This window comes from Octopus bimaculoides, chromosome 10, assembly GCF_046866305.1.
Source record: "Octopus bimaculoides isolate indiv1 chromosome 10, ASM4686630v1, whole genome shotgun sequence".
Classification (NCBI taxonomy): Eukaryota; Metazoa; Mollusca; class Cephalopoda; order Octopoda; family Octopodidae; genus Octopus; species Octopus bimaculoides.
Genome location: NC_142937.1, coordinates 31382714 through 31398666, shown reverse-complemented (window position 1 = coordinate 31398666; position 15953 = coordinate 31382714). Strand labels below are relative to the sequence as shown.

Here is a 15953-nt window from a genome sequence, read left to right as displayed (position 1 = left end):
TTAGACATGGTGAACATTTCCAGCCATGTAACAGCTGAAATATCTTTTGTTGATCTAAACACATCAAAGCCAAAGAAAAAGAAAAAAAAATAATAATTAAAATACAATAAATAAAAGAAATGAAGAAAAAAATGAAAAAGGTGGCATATTGTTTGACTTTCAGGAAAATATTTGTGACAAGAATAGGAGAGAATTTAGTCCCAAAGATAAAGTGTGTGTATGTGTGTGTGTATGGTGCTTTCTTTGCATGTGTGTATGTATGGGGTTTTCTTTGCATGTGTGTGTGTATGGTGCTTTCTTTGCATGTGTGTGTGTGATAGTGTTTGTGTATGTATATTTTTCCTTGTGACATCTTTCCTGGATTTACTGATGGTTATTTTCTTCATGGAAAATGAAATCTTATTTGTAATTAACATATATTGGATAGATTCATTTAAAACTATTTCTGGATTAAAGATAGAATGGATCCAAAAAAAAAAAAATGGTTTTTAGCTTTATGATTTCTGCTGGACAAAGGATGGAATCAAGTCATTGCTGGGTTATTTTCAGATCAAAGCTACAAGAAAAACCAATAAATCCACTGAAATATTTTTTCAATAATTTCTTGAATAAAATATATCCAAAAGTAGAAATGGTTCCTTGAAATATTCCACTGGATCCAAAATGGAAAAAAAAAACCTTCAGTAGTAGTTTCTGGATGGTGGATCAAAGCTGGACAGAATCTTCCAGACTACCTCTTGGGTGAAAAATGGATTAAATATTTTGAAACAACTTTGAGATTTGGGAATGGAACAGTAATTCTTGAGAATTCTGGTTTAAAAGAATGGAACAAATTCTTTGAATTATGTTATGTTTTTTTTTTTTTTCTTTATCAATAATGGAATAAAATCCACTAAAAGAGTTTTGGGTTCAACACATAAGATAAATTCCATTTTCTGTTCAATTGATTCTTCGGAAAATGGTTAACAGCTTCTTTCAATTTCCAATTTTTTTATTACTTTTTTTTTTTCTGATTACATTTCTGTCATTTTCTTAATTATTTTTTACAGGAACAAAACCACTTTTTTAATAATTTTTAATTTCTTTTTTTACTTTTTGATATTGTTAGTTTTTTTTTTTTTTTGCTTAAAATTATTTTGTTCTCCTCATCTGTCGTTCTTGTGACAAATTATCATCATCATTATTACTATTATTATTATTATTATTATTATTATTATTATTATTATTAGTAGTAGTAGTAGTAGTAGTAGTAGTAGTAGCTAAAGAGTTATATTTAACCAGTTGTCAAATTTTGTTTCCATTTCATTTACTTGTTTTATATATATATGAGTGTGTGTATTTCCATATAAATGTATATACTATATATTATATATATACATATATAAATATGTACATATGCATGTGTCTATATAAAAAGCATTATTTCTAAAGATATAAAACGAGTTGGTGGAGAAGAACAACAGGATTTAAGGAGTAGGAACACACCAAATTGGTTGGTCAACAACTTTGAACAGCTCCCTCACAGGAGAAAAATGTTTAACATAATTTCACTCCAGTTTCGCTGTTGCTAGACTAACCAGTATCCAACACGAAAGTTGCCATCTTAGAGGTGTCTTTTAGGAAAACTTCCACTCTCAAAGAGTCTAACGTTTGGTCAAGCATCATATTGTTTGGGCAGGATGTGAGGTGTTTCAATATACCATCATAACATGGCAGGTTTTATCTGAAATGGAAATAAAAATAAATGTTATTCTTATAAATAATATTAAAATTATATATATAAAGTGCAGGTGTGGTTGTGTGGTAAAAAGCTTGCTTTCTAGCCACGTAGTACCAGGTTCAGTCCGGCTGTGGGGCACCTGGGGTATGTATCTTCTACTAAAGCCTTGGGCCAACCAAAACCTTGTGAGAGAATTTGATAGATGGAAATTGATAAGAACTGTTTGAATATGCATACATGTGTGTGTCTGTGTGTACATTTGTGTGTATGTTTGTCTTCCATCACCACTTGACAACTGGTGTTGGTGTGTTTACATCCCTGTAACTTAGCAGTTCAGCAAAAGATATCAATAGAGTAAGTACCAAGCTTAAAAACAATAAGCACTGGGGTCGATTCTTTCAACAAAAAATTCTTCAAAGTAGTACTCCAGTATGGCTACAGTCTAATGACTGAAGCAAGTCATAGATAAAAGAATGGAACTCAAATGTATTTTTTACATTGTTACAGACACACAACCTACAAGAATCGAACTGAAATCCCTCTGCAACACAACCACTTCCTTTTTTTTTTTAACCTCAACCATTATTCTGAAAGAAATCAAAAGAAAAAGGACCCATAACATTGAAATGTCACCTAGACAAATTGCTTCCAGACAAACCCCTGACAACAAACCCTTACTTGAGTAGGCTGTGATGTCCAATATCACAGCCTACTCAAGTAAGCCCAGGCTGATGCAATTAAGTTAGACATGGCTTGGGTTAAGAATGGCCAAGGCCTATCGAAGTTTTATATTTTGTTTATTTATATCCTCTGAAACACAACTGAATTGAAGAACAAGGATTGCTCAAGTATGGTCTTGTTACACAAATTGGAAATTGTAGTTGTGACCCCTGTGCCGGTAGCATGTAAAAAGCATCATCTGAAAGTGGCTGATGCCAGTGCTGCTTTGACTAGCTTCCATGCTGGTGGCATGTAAAATGCACCATCCAATCGTGGTCGATGCCAGCTCCTCTGGCCCCTGTGCCGGTGGCATGTGAAAAGCACCCACTACACTCTCAGGGTGGTTGGTGTTAGGAAGGGCATCCAGCTGTAGAAACACTGCCAGATCAGATTGGGGCCTGGTGCAGCCTCCTGACTTCCCAGACCCCAGTCGAACCGTCCGACCCATGCCAGCATGGAAAACGGACGTTAAACGATGATGATGATGATGTGTGAGGGAGAAAAACAACATAAATTTTCATGAAGTATAACAAATAAAACAAAGTGTGATAGGTATTCTAGTTTACAGTCGTATGAATATAATATCATGGTATCACAGTATCAACCAGACTATTGGATGTTCTTATACATCGCTGGTCACAGTGCACTTTACATCATTTTAGCTTCTGAATGGTGCCACCCCACTGGCTGGGTGAACAGGCCAATATTCCCTCTGGTCAGAAGGCCAGTCCATTTACAGCTGAGTGGACCGGACCAACATGAAATGAAGTGTTTTGCTCAAGAATATAATAAGCCTCCCAGTTTGAGAATCGAACCCATAATTTCACAATCATGAGAGCAACAGCTTAACCATCAGGTCATGTGTATGTTATTCATATAATATACACGCTAATAATATATACCATGTGAAGAAGTTGTACAAGTAGATAGATGTGAAAATAGGAGTGAAGAAAAAGTTGCCTAAGGAAGCCATGATAGGTGACAGTTGCAGAAGATTTGAGTTCTTAGGGGCCCAAAAAGGGGAATGTTAATATGAAAGGTATTTGAATGAGCAGAATGTTGGAATTGTGAAGGTCTTTTCAAATACATCCAACAGACAAACCACCGACTATTTATAGAAGTTGACAAGAATTGGATTTTTATTCTTTTTTTCATTAAATTTTATCAATTTACACCTTTGAAAATAAGCTTGATGCACAGGTGTGGCTATGTGATAAGAAGCTTACTTCCCAACCATATGGTTACGGGTTCAGTCCCACTACCTGGCACCTTGGGAAAGTATTTTCTACTGTAGCCTCAGGCCAGCCAAAGCATTGTGAGTGGATTTGGTAGACAGAAACCGAAAGAAGCCCATCGTGTGTGTGTGTGTGTGTGTGTGTGTGTGTGTGTGTGTGTGTGTGTGTGTGTGTGTGTGTGGCGGGGGGAAGGGTGTCCCACACCACCGCTTGTCAACCGGTTTTGGTGTGTTTACATTCCCTTAACCTAACGATTCAACAAAATAGATCGATAGAATAATAAAAGGCTTAATAAAAAAAAAAAAGTATTGGAATCGATTCATTCAGCTAAAATATCTTCAATGTAATGCCACAGCATGGCCGCAGCCTAATGACTGAAACAAATAAAAGAAAAAATATGGACATTTATTTAAAAAGTTATGAAAGAATGAAGACGGGGCCCTAAACTGTAGTTAGGCCTCTTGAACGTCACCGTTGAATTGTCGCTATCGGCTCTTGTGTTTAAAATTATTTTATATTAATATTAAGTTTCCTTCAAATGAAATTAACGCATCTGGGGTGTATTTAAGGGTTTAGCAATAGAAATCCTGATGCAAAGAAACTGATCCACGTCTTTATGTTCACGTTTACGTAACGTGTTAAGGGAGGTAAGTAAGAAAAAAATTACTGAAGTTATCTCCCTTGGACTGTATGTTCATGATTTGTAAGCAATAATTTCTAGAAATATTACAGAACAAACGAATGTAAAATATTTCAATATTTTAAATGTTTCAATAAAAGAATTTAGAAAGAGTTTGTTCCATCATAATTCTATTTAGCTTCACCTCCACTCTCAATGTTGTAAACTAGGGGTCGACAATTTTAAAGGTTTTTCAAACTCGGTGAACTAAAAGTTCTCTACACAAATTCTCAACTTTCAAGAAATAACAATCTCACTTAAATCACACCCAAATATATTTTAAAAAGAACAATGCCACTTTGAAAAAGTAGTATTAAACAATCTAGCTGAAAAAATAAAAGATAACATTTTACAATAGTGGGACGTCTTTGACCAAAGATCAGTTGGGCAACTACAACTGGTCGAAAAAGTGGACGATTCCAGTAATCTGTACAACAACAGAGTATTTACATGAATAACACTGGTTAACAAAATCAAATGTATTATATTCATTATGAACGCAAACCCTAACCCTAACGCAAACCCTAACCCTAACCCTAACGCAAACTCTAACCCTAACCAATTCTTCACGCTGATTTCAAAATTTCATCCCATTTGTATGCCGCACGTATCAGTTTTCCATTAGATGCATGCAAATATTTACTTATTTGTATATATGAAATCCTTAACGTGATAAACAAGGACATCTTATTTTTAGAAAGTAAAGGAGTTTATTGAGTTAAAAATCATCATTATCATTCTACAAAGAATGATTACATTAAAAAAATGGGGTCAGACAAAACAAAGTTAGAACAACAGAGTTAGAAACATTGTGATCTGGATTTGCTGCTGTGTTCCTGATCTGGTTGATCACAGTAAAGTGTCCAGCAGTAGTCAACCAGCATACCAGAAGCCTTGGTACTGTTTCTCCATAGCACTAATGTCCCGGTGAAATCTTTCACCGTGTTCATCAGGGTTGTCTGCGAAGAAATCCAGATGGGAGTCCAAGAAGTGAACTTTCAGTGACATGTGACAACCCATGGCTGAGTAACATTTCAGAAGATTCTTGATGCCATCCTTGTAATCCATTGCCTTTTTGTTGCCCAAGAAATTCTCACAGATTCAACTGAAAGCATTCCAGTTCATCCAGTGTTGTCTTGAAGTTGACATCATTGAGTACTTTTCTAATTTGGGGTCCGACAAAGATAATCTCTTTTAACTTCGCATGGGTGGTTTTGGCAAACTCTTCTACAATAAACTGAAACCCTCTGGCATTTCTCTTCTCTAGTGTCTTTACAAAAAGTTTCATCAGTCTAAGCTTTATGTGCAAAGGAAGCAATAAGACATTACATGGATCTACAAGAAGTGTATTCTTGACGCTAGACAGTGCTGGCTGGTATGATGTTCTTGTCTGCCAGTTTGATTCCGAATAATGTCTGTCAGTTGCCCGACTATCCCATAGACACAAGAAACAACAGTATTTTGTGAAACCTGCCTGCATTCCCATTAACATTCTAATGACTTTTAAATCTCCACATATTTTCTATGCATATCTTTCATAGGCTATCATAGGCATGATATAAAAGTTCCATATTCTCGTATGATTCATGAAGATGAACGGAGTAGACAATAGGAATGGAGGGCTTCAAATTACCATTATGGAGAAGTACAACTTTTAAATTTCATTTTGAAGAGTCAATAAACAAACGCCACTCTACAGGATTATGATTTTGTAATAAACATTTGAAAAGTCCATCGATGTTACTGCAAAAGCAAAGCGGGCCTTCAACAGAAAAACATGTTTGTAGAACCACATTTCTCTGCCGAAAATAAGTTATATGATCACCGTGCTCTAGCAGATATTTCTCCTTCATTCTTGATGCCAACAGTTCTACTTTATCTTTTGAGAGAGATAGGTCTCTGACAAGGTCATTCAGTTCAGCTTAGAGAAATTTCTGAGGTTCAAAGCTATCGTCATCAGTCATGTAATCTTTCTCAGCAGCACTATCATGACAGTCAGCATCATCATCTGATGTTTCAGTAACATCTGGTGGAACTGGAATTAGCAGACTTCACTTGCGAGGTCCAAGTCTCATTATAGGATCCTAATTGAGATAGAAAATTTCGTGTTTATTCTTCATAGAAAATCCTGTGATATTTACTTTTCAAAAATACCAGTCATTAAAATGGTCTTTCGGCTTCCTCTATATCATTGGACTGGCAAAAGGCATAGGCTTCTTATTATTATTGAACCAGTCACGTAAGCCATTTGAGCAAGCTGAGCAGATAAAATGTGGTGCCTATAACTTGTCCTAATCTCAAAGAGGACACCCAAAGTATAGTTTTTAAATCTTTTTTATCTCTGGTATTATTGTACGTTTTTGAGCTTTCACATTAAATTGTCCAAAGACATAACAAAACACATCAGGGCGATTTATACACCGTCTTGACATTGTTAACACTGTAAAACAAATAAGGAAAGAGATACAAACGGTTGTACTTATATTGAATTTGAGATGATGAACTATTTCATCAGACCAATTATGACTGGACAATTTAAGATGTTGAAATACCTATTTCATCAGAGAAAACTTGATTGGTTAATTTAAGATGATTAAATATTGCATCTGAACTATGCAGCAATGACTAATGTAGTTTATTTTAAAGGTGTGTTTCCATGATGTAAATGAAATACATGCATACACGTCATTAATTGGAATGTCTAATACATGAGTTGAAACCAAAACAATTTTCTCATCTTAAAAATTGTACGTGATGTCAAAAAACTAAGTATGTATTTGAAATCAGCATTAAAAACTGCACTAAGTCCACCTTGGCATACGCTTGATGAAAATTACTTGTTGACCAGTGTAATTACACTTTACGTTGGTCTTCTTTAATACTAAACTGACCAAAAAAAGGGAAACAAAATGATATAATTCAAACGTTATTAGATGTCTTGTCTCTCTTTGCTTAAAACCTATCAAGGCGGTGCTCCAGCATGGCCGCAGTCACGTGACTAAAGCAAGTGAGAGAATAAAAGAATAACTGACGCGAACATTAAAAGCTACCACAACATGAAAGTAATGTTTCCAGGACAGAGATTCTCTACTTTCGATTTTAAATTTCTTCAATTATTTCCTGACAAGACGAGTAAATGCTGGACCCTTATTATGTCCCTCCACCCCAGACTCTAACAATGCCTAAATACATTTCTATTCGTAGTTTAACAACTGCCCTTCCGCACTTCGTCTTCCTGTTGTGTTCGGCATCACGGGAAAGAGAAGTGAACATATCCTGAGTAATCAACCATGAAACCGATCTGATTCTTGAGCATCTGGGTTATCAGTCGGAAGAATATGACATTGTTATTAGTGAACAGAACCATGATTAAGGCGATGTAGCAAGGTCCAACAACGGTTCTCCGTCAGTTTTAGACGACCAGTGTTCCAGTTGATCCAATCAACGGAACAGCCTGCTCGTGAAATTAATGTGCAAGTGGCCGAGCATTCCACAGACATGCGTACCCTTAACATAGTTCTCAAAGGAGACACAGCAGGACATAGAATATGACAAGGCCGACCTTTTGAAATACAAGCACGATTGTAAGCTGAATCCTGCAACAACTAAGCCACGACCCTTTACTAGGTCCAGTATGATTTGATTATAGAAGTCCGCAGCTTCTTAAGTAATTTCACAAAGAGGACACTAATCCACACAAACGTTTATATGTAGGGGAACATTGTGTTGTGAGAGAGTCGAAAACATGACTTTGGTGGTGCAGCAAGGTCCAGTACGGTTTCATTATAGAAGTCCTGGCCTTCTTAAGTAATTTACAATAAAAATTTCGCGTAAGGAGCGTTAAGTCCATTCAAATAAGTGAAAAAGTTACAGGATGAAAAAAAGTTAGAGTGAAGTCCACCGTCATTGGTTTGGTGACACATCCTGTTTTCACTGAATGTTGTAAGGGCCTGTGTAGTCGCAAGTAGACATTCACTCAATCCCGTCACCCTTGACCCAGCAGTATATCCACGATATGACAGCTAGAGAGGGAAAGAGAGAGAGAGAGAGAGAGACAGACAGACAGACAGACAGACAGACAGACAAACAGACAGACAGACAGACAGACAGACAGACACGACTACCTGCACTCAGCTGGTAGTCGTTTATAGCTGAATAGACCCGAGCAACATGAAATGAAGTGCATTGCTCAAGGACACAATGCGTATGCTGGTTCAGGAATTGAACCGACGAACACACTGACCACTAGGCCACGTGGTTTCTCCGTGGATGAAACATCCCAAGAAAATACGGATAATTAACTGCTGCACGTCATTAGTATGTTTAATTGAAATAATCAACTGTTTTTGTTTTGTATGCTGTTTTTGCAAAACATTGGAAGGGAACTCTTGTAGAAGACCACTCGATGAAAGGGGGCGCTGGAGTAGCTTGAGAAGTACTACTTTAGGAATCGGATTAGTGAGCACAAGAAGGACAGACAGACAGAAAGATTGAAGCTCAGCGGAAGAACTAACGGTGAATTTGCTTTCTCTCCAGACAATATCGACTCAAGAAAGACCTGTTTAAGGATTACACTGGATAATGTGATCATAGACGAAGTATATCAGAAAACAAAGGAGAGACGGTCATGGTAGTAACGTCTTTAATCGTGGGTTGACTTGATCAGAGTTTAAACAAAAACAACACATGAAAAAAAATATCGATCTTTGATGACAAGAAACAAAGATCTGTGACTTACAGAAACGCATTAGGAATTGTTTAAAATGTATGTTTATGTATATAGGTGTGAATGTGCTTGGATGTGTATGTCTATATCTATGTGTGTATGAAGAAGTATATGTATGTATGATGTATGTACGTATGTATATGTATGTATGTTTGTATATACGTATGTATGATGTATGTATGTAATGTATGTATGTATTTATGTAGGCATGTATGTATGTATGTGTGTGTGTGTAAGTAGGTGTGTATGTGTGTGCATGTATGTACAAAAATACAGACAGACCAACGTATGTATATACAATACTCTCTCTCGTCTGGTTCCCTCCCCATCACAGGAGGTTTGTCTCAGTTATCTAGATCACATATGATCACAGATCAATAATCAATAGTCTAACAATAAACTGTATCAATAATGAAACGCTATCACTGACAGGAATAACACACTATACACTCGTTCACTGATCGAAAGACAAAGTCAGTTCATAATACACTCTAATGGAGGAGATTGGGGGGTGTAGTTGTGTGTGTGTGTGTGTGTGTGTGTGTGTGTGTGTGTGTGTGTGTGTGTGTGAATGAGTGTGTGTGTTTGTGTGAGTGTGTGTCTGCATGAGTCCATAAACACTGAAACCAAGACACGTATACCAACATATATGCACTGATGCATTAACGCGCGCATACACACACACACACACACACACACACACACACACACACATACATATATATATATATATATATATATATATATATATATACGTACGTACATACGCACACATATACAGACATACATATACATAGGCATGAATATGCATACAGACATACAGACAATCATACATACACATATCTAAATGCATTAACTAATGCACAGTTACACACACACACACACACATGTGCGTGTGTGTGTGCACCAGATTTTCAACATAGTAACAAGACAATGTGTCGTGTCTGTGTTGCTGTCACTAAACATAATGACATCGTCACAAAACTCTTTCGATAGAATTGAAACAGTTTCATACAAATGATTCTGCCCAGATATGAGTGAAACACAAACACATACGCACATACAAACACACTCAAACACACACATACATACACACATAATGATGGGCGTTCACTCGTAACCGAGGAAGACCATCACTGACCATTGCTCATGCAAAATGCTAGTGGTGGCCATACATGAGGTTATTGCACCAGCAGTCGACTTCACCCGAGTTCGAACCCGTGGCTTCCATGCTCACTGTTGCGTCCTCCCTTAATGACCGGACATCGGAAATTCGCCACGCCACCGATTGGACAACCTAAAGTTTTAAGTCCAATACGGCTTACCAAACGCCTCACTGACCCTTTCTGGCCTACTGACATGATCCGGAGATAGTTCAGGGCAAAGTATCTATTGCCAATAGGGGTCACAGGCTCAGGAAGCGCAAGCAAAAGATCCCCAAAATGTCCAATGCCATTCCCTGCAAATCCGGTTTTATACCAAAGTGACCTTCTCCTAAAGATTTACTTTAACAAAAGCCGAGTGGTGCCTCACTCCTTGTGGTCTTCTAGCACGCCGGACACCAACCTGGAACGCCGAACACCAACTGGGGGTCCGTGCTATTGCTAGTTAGTCGTTTAACGAACACTAGGTTCACCGATCCTTTTGTTTTTAGACCTGATGGGTTTCTAGGAAGCCTCCTCACCAGGCAAGCCTATTGTCTAGACACCGACGACCCGACTAAGCAACAGGCTCTACTGGATTCCATGTTACCAGTAGCACGCATCTGATACCTCATAAATGACTGATATGTGTGTGTGTGTGTGCGTGTACGTGCGTGTGTGTGCGTGTGCGTACGAAGGAGCATGGCTCAGTGGTTAGAGCGTCGGGCTCACAATCATGAGGTAGTGAGTTCGATTCATAGACCGGGCTGTGTGTTGTGTTCTTGAACAAAACACTTTATTCCACATGGCTTCAGTTGACCCAATTTATAGAAGTGAGTTGCGACGTCACTGGTGCCAAGCCATATCGGCCCCTTTGCCTTTCCCTTGGATAACATTCGTGACGTGGAGAGGTGGGGGTGACTGCTGGTCTATCATAAACAATCTTGCTCGAATTTGTGCCTAGGAGGGGAACTTTCAAGCTGCAATCCCATGGTCATTCGTGACCGAAGGGGTTTTTTATCCTGTACACACACACACACACACACACACACACACACACACACACACACACACACACACACACACACACTCACATATATATATATATATATATATATATATATATATATATATATATATATATATATATACCGGCTGCGTAAAATATTTGAGGACAGGTTTATGTTTATAAAAAAAAAACAGATATATAATAACAGATAATAACTTTATTTACCAAAATATGTTATGAGGATAAAAATAAACCTTCTTTTCTATAATGTTATTCAATAAAGCCACCTTCAACTTCAACAACTGCTTCTATATGAGATCTAAATCATCTACATGCTCGAATCCCTGGTTCATTTTGGACATTACTCTGACTATGGCAATTTTCAAAGAATCTTTGGTGTTATGGGCGTGTTCATTGACCTCTCTCTCAACAGTGCCCCACATGTAATAGTCCTCATTGAGATATGAGGAATTAGTAGGCCAAATGTTAGGGGTTAAGTGATCATGAAAATTTTCAGCCATCCATTCCTGTGTTACGAGAGCCATGTGTGATAGTTCAGAGTCTTACTGAAACACATATGGCCTTCCATTGCATACACTGTCTATGCATGGCTTAAAAATAATTTCCAGGACCTCAATGTAGGCGGCAGAGTTAACACTAAGGACTTGTGGAAAGATGTAAGGAGGCATCACATGTCCTTCATTGCTGACAATCTCTAAAACCATGACAGTTGTAGGAAATTTTGCATGCATAACACTTGGAACTTCAGAAGAGTCTGCACATAACGATCTGTCATTTCTTCTGTTGACTTTTTGATCTTTGTCGAAGTTTTTCTTGTTTGAGAAAAACTAAATCAAATCTTCTGCTGGATTTTTCAGTTTGTTTAAGAGCCTTTTAGATTTGATGTAGTGATTTTCTTTTGCTTTTTCTGACAAATTGACCTTTCCTCGTCATATAAGAAAGAAAGAAAGAAAGAAAGAAAGAAAGAAAGAAAGAAAGAAAGAAAGAAATATAAACAAAGCGAGAATGAAAGTAGCAGAATGAATAAATTTGGCGGATGGATCTATCGGAAGAAAAGAAAGAAGATAAGCGAAGAAGAAAAGATGCAAGAGAAAGGTTAAAAAGCAACTAAATAGAATGCTGTGAGGTTTGAGATATTGTTGGGACGAGGTTAGCATTATCGGTGACAGGCACCATGTTGCCGTTGGCATGGCGCCGTTTTGTTTACAATCACAAATGGCTGACAGAGGAAACGACTCCTTCTTTTGGTTTTATCTGTTTCCAGTCCATTCTCTTCTCACCATTTCCACCCCAACCCCACCCCTCGATATCACACCTGCACTTTGTTAGATTCTTTCTTTCCTTTCTCTCTCCTGTTTATCTTTATGAATTCCAATCGCATTGCGGTCGTCGTGGTTGTGGCCATGGAAATGGGAATATCAGAAAAGTACCACACATCCAACAAATTTCTATTTATCGATCTGTCTTTTGTCTGTCTGTCTATTTACGAATATATATATATATATATATATATATATATATATATATATATATATATATATATATATATATATATATATATATATAGACACACACACACACACACACACACACACACACACACACACACACACATATATATATATATATATATATATATATATATATACACACACATACATACACATGCACACATATATGTATATGTATATGTATATATATATATACACACATACTATATATATATATATATATATATATATATATATATATATATATATATATAGTATATATATAGTATGTGTCTGTATATATATATATATATATATATATATATATATATATACACACACATACATACACATGCACACATATATGTATATGTATATGTATATATATATATACACACATACTATATATATATATATATATATATATATATATATATACAGACACATACTATATATATACTATATATATATATATATATAAACACATACTATATATATATATATATATATATATATATATATATATATATATATATATATATATATGTATGTATATGAATGTATGTTTGTATGTATTATGTATTATGTATATAGAAAATATGAAAATTAATATTTATATCCTCGAAAATATATGTTAAGACAACGTTATCAAGGCTACCCAAAATTTTGGATAGCCTTGATAACATTGTATTAACATATATTTTCGAGGATGTAAATATAATAATTTTAATGAGCAGGCTGTAGGGCTAAACCAAAAAGGAATCCTAGATTAGATATCAGAGCTACACGAGGCTGGAGGGCAACACCAGACTAGACAAACTAGACAGCAGGGCTAGACCAGACCAGGAGAGCTAGACAAAAAGGATGGCTAGACTGGCATTAGGGCCACACCAGGCAGGAAGGCTAGGCGAGACAGTAGGGCTAGACCAGGTAGGATGGCTAGACTAGAGAGCAAGACTAGACCAGGCAGGAGGCCTAGATAATGAGGGATGCCTATACCAAGAAGCAGGGTTACACCATGCAGGAGAGCTAGGCTAGACAGCAAGGCATCACCAGGTAGGAGGACTAAACAAAGAAGGATGGCTAGACTAGAGACCAGGGCTAGACTAAACAGGAGGACTAGACCAAGGATGGCTAGACCAGGCAGGGGGGCTAGGCTAGACAGCAGGGCATCACCAGGCAGGAGGGCTAGATTAGACATCAGGGCTAGACCAGGCAGGAGGGCCAGACTAGATAGGAGGACTAGAGCAGGTAGAAAGGACAGACCAAGAATGATGACCAAACTTGGCCAGGCAGGTGGACTATACTAGACACCAGGGCTAGACTAGGTAGGAGAGCTAGACTAGATAAGAGGATTAGACCAAATAGAAGGACTAGACCAAGAAAGATGCCTAGACATCTAGGATAGACCATCAAACTGTTCTGATTGTAATAAGGCTGTAACATAATGAATGTGGTATTTCAAAGATTCCATATTTAGCAATCCCAATGTTTTGCCTTGAAGATTAGAGATTATATTCCTACATGCTGGCCATGATATTCCAGAAGACATTATACAAGATTGTACAATTTTTTGATGTTTCAAAACAGCTACAAATATCTTATCTGAAATAACTCCTTGGAATTTGTGTGAGGTTTTGTTTTGACATGTTTTCAAAAACTCACGAAAATCAATGATTTCCTTTACGATTTAATTAGTTGAAGTTTATAATTTTGAAACTGAACCAGCTGAAGAAAGTCAATGAAGTGATTCTGTTCAATTTTGAAGATGTTCAATCAGGAGCAGGTTTACAAGAAAAGATTACTTTAATACTGGAATACACCTTCCAACAGACGATCTATTTGAAATCAACCAAATATAATATACAACTCAATCTATTCAATTTGTAGGACCCACTAAATTGAATAAGGAAGATTTATAGGATTAAGTCGAACAATTTGTAACAGTAAACATCAAAACTTGGAGAACCTGCTTCTGTTGTGCCTCGTGTTTAGTTAAAAGTTGTTCTTTGTTGAAAAGAAGGGTACTGTTTTCTTGGTCTGGTGACAACACCTTTTCTCTTCCACAATCAAAGACATCTTCACTCATTCAACCTGGATGTATTTCTAAAGTGAGTCTATGTTTTGTTTACTGGTCCTCTTACTCTTTCTTCTGATAATGGCAAAAATTAATGAGTTGGGAATCAACATTTTCACTGATTACAGGCTCATTCGTGTATTGCATTTGTCAAACACTAACAAATTAATTCAACATGGAAATATATCCATAAACCGTTTCCATGAATCTCTAGGATTCTGTACAATAAAAATATCTATAAAAATAATTTATATTAAAACGTAGAACTTTATGTTCTTGCACAATTCTGTGCTAGTATAATTCTCGGCACCGAATTTGATAGAAAAGAAGACATACTTCCTTACCCCACAAATGTCTAAGATCGACCCCGAGTCCTCTATGTGGACCTCCCATAAACTCTAATGCACTAAAAACATTTTCCCTCCTGAATATCCGCAGCTGAAATTGGGCTGCGTCTAAAATACCCGGGTGTCTTATATGCCATCAAATACAGTTGACGTTTTTTTCGAAATTACATAAACTTATTCCATTGTATTACACAGCTATAAATAGTCACGGAACCTGGTAAACTTTTTTCAGACTCTCACTCCAGACTGTTAAATTGTTGCAACCAAAGCCTGCCTGTGACAGTGCAAATGGTAAAGGTGTGATAGATTGGAAATCAAAATCTTTTAAGAAATAATATTAGAGAACTAAAAGGCGTCGAGCTGGCAGAAACGTTAGCACGCCGGGTCACATGCTTAGCGGTATTTCGTTCTGAGTTCAAATTCCACCGAGGTCTACTTTTCCTTTCATCTTTTTGGGGTCGATAAATTCAGTACCAGTTTCGTACTGGGGTTGTTCTAATCGACTGGCCCCATCCCCCAAAATTTCGGGCTTTGTCCCTAGAATAGAAAAGAACATTAGAAAACTAAGTAATTCGTCCGGGTAGCTGCAGACTGGGGTTGTTATTGGTCATTCTACTAAGAAATTGTCTGAAGTTGATTTCTTTGAAATTGTTAACAGTTTGACAGTTCTTCGTATGAATGACCTGATTGATGATTTATCAAAATCGCAATCAATACAGCAAAAACTATCTTCTAAATGACACTTATTATCAATTAGGTGCTTTAGTCAGGTTTCTCTGGGAGTTAC

The 15953-nt window shown here is 36.8% G+C and overlaps 1 long non-coding RNA gene across 1 annotated transcript in view; it reads right to left on the bottom strand.

The window, feature by feature from the left end:
* Window positions 1-216: 216 nt before the first annotated feature.
* Window positions 217-15953, bottom strand: part of LOC149133518 (uncharacterized) — a 19464-nt gene continuing 3727 nt past the window's right edge. The window contains exon 2 of the long non-coding RNA XR_016243376.1: window positions 217-1723. This is a non-coding gene — a long non-coding RNA (uncharacterized LOC149133518). The remainder of the gene's footprint in view (window positions 1724-15953) is intronic.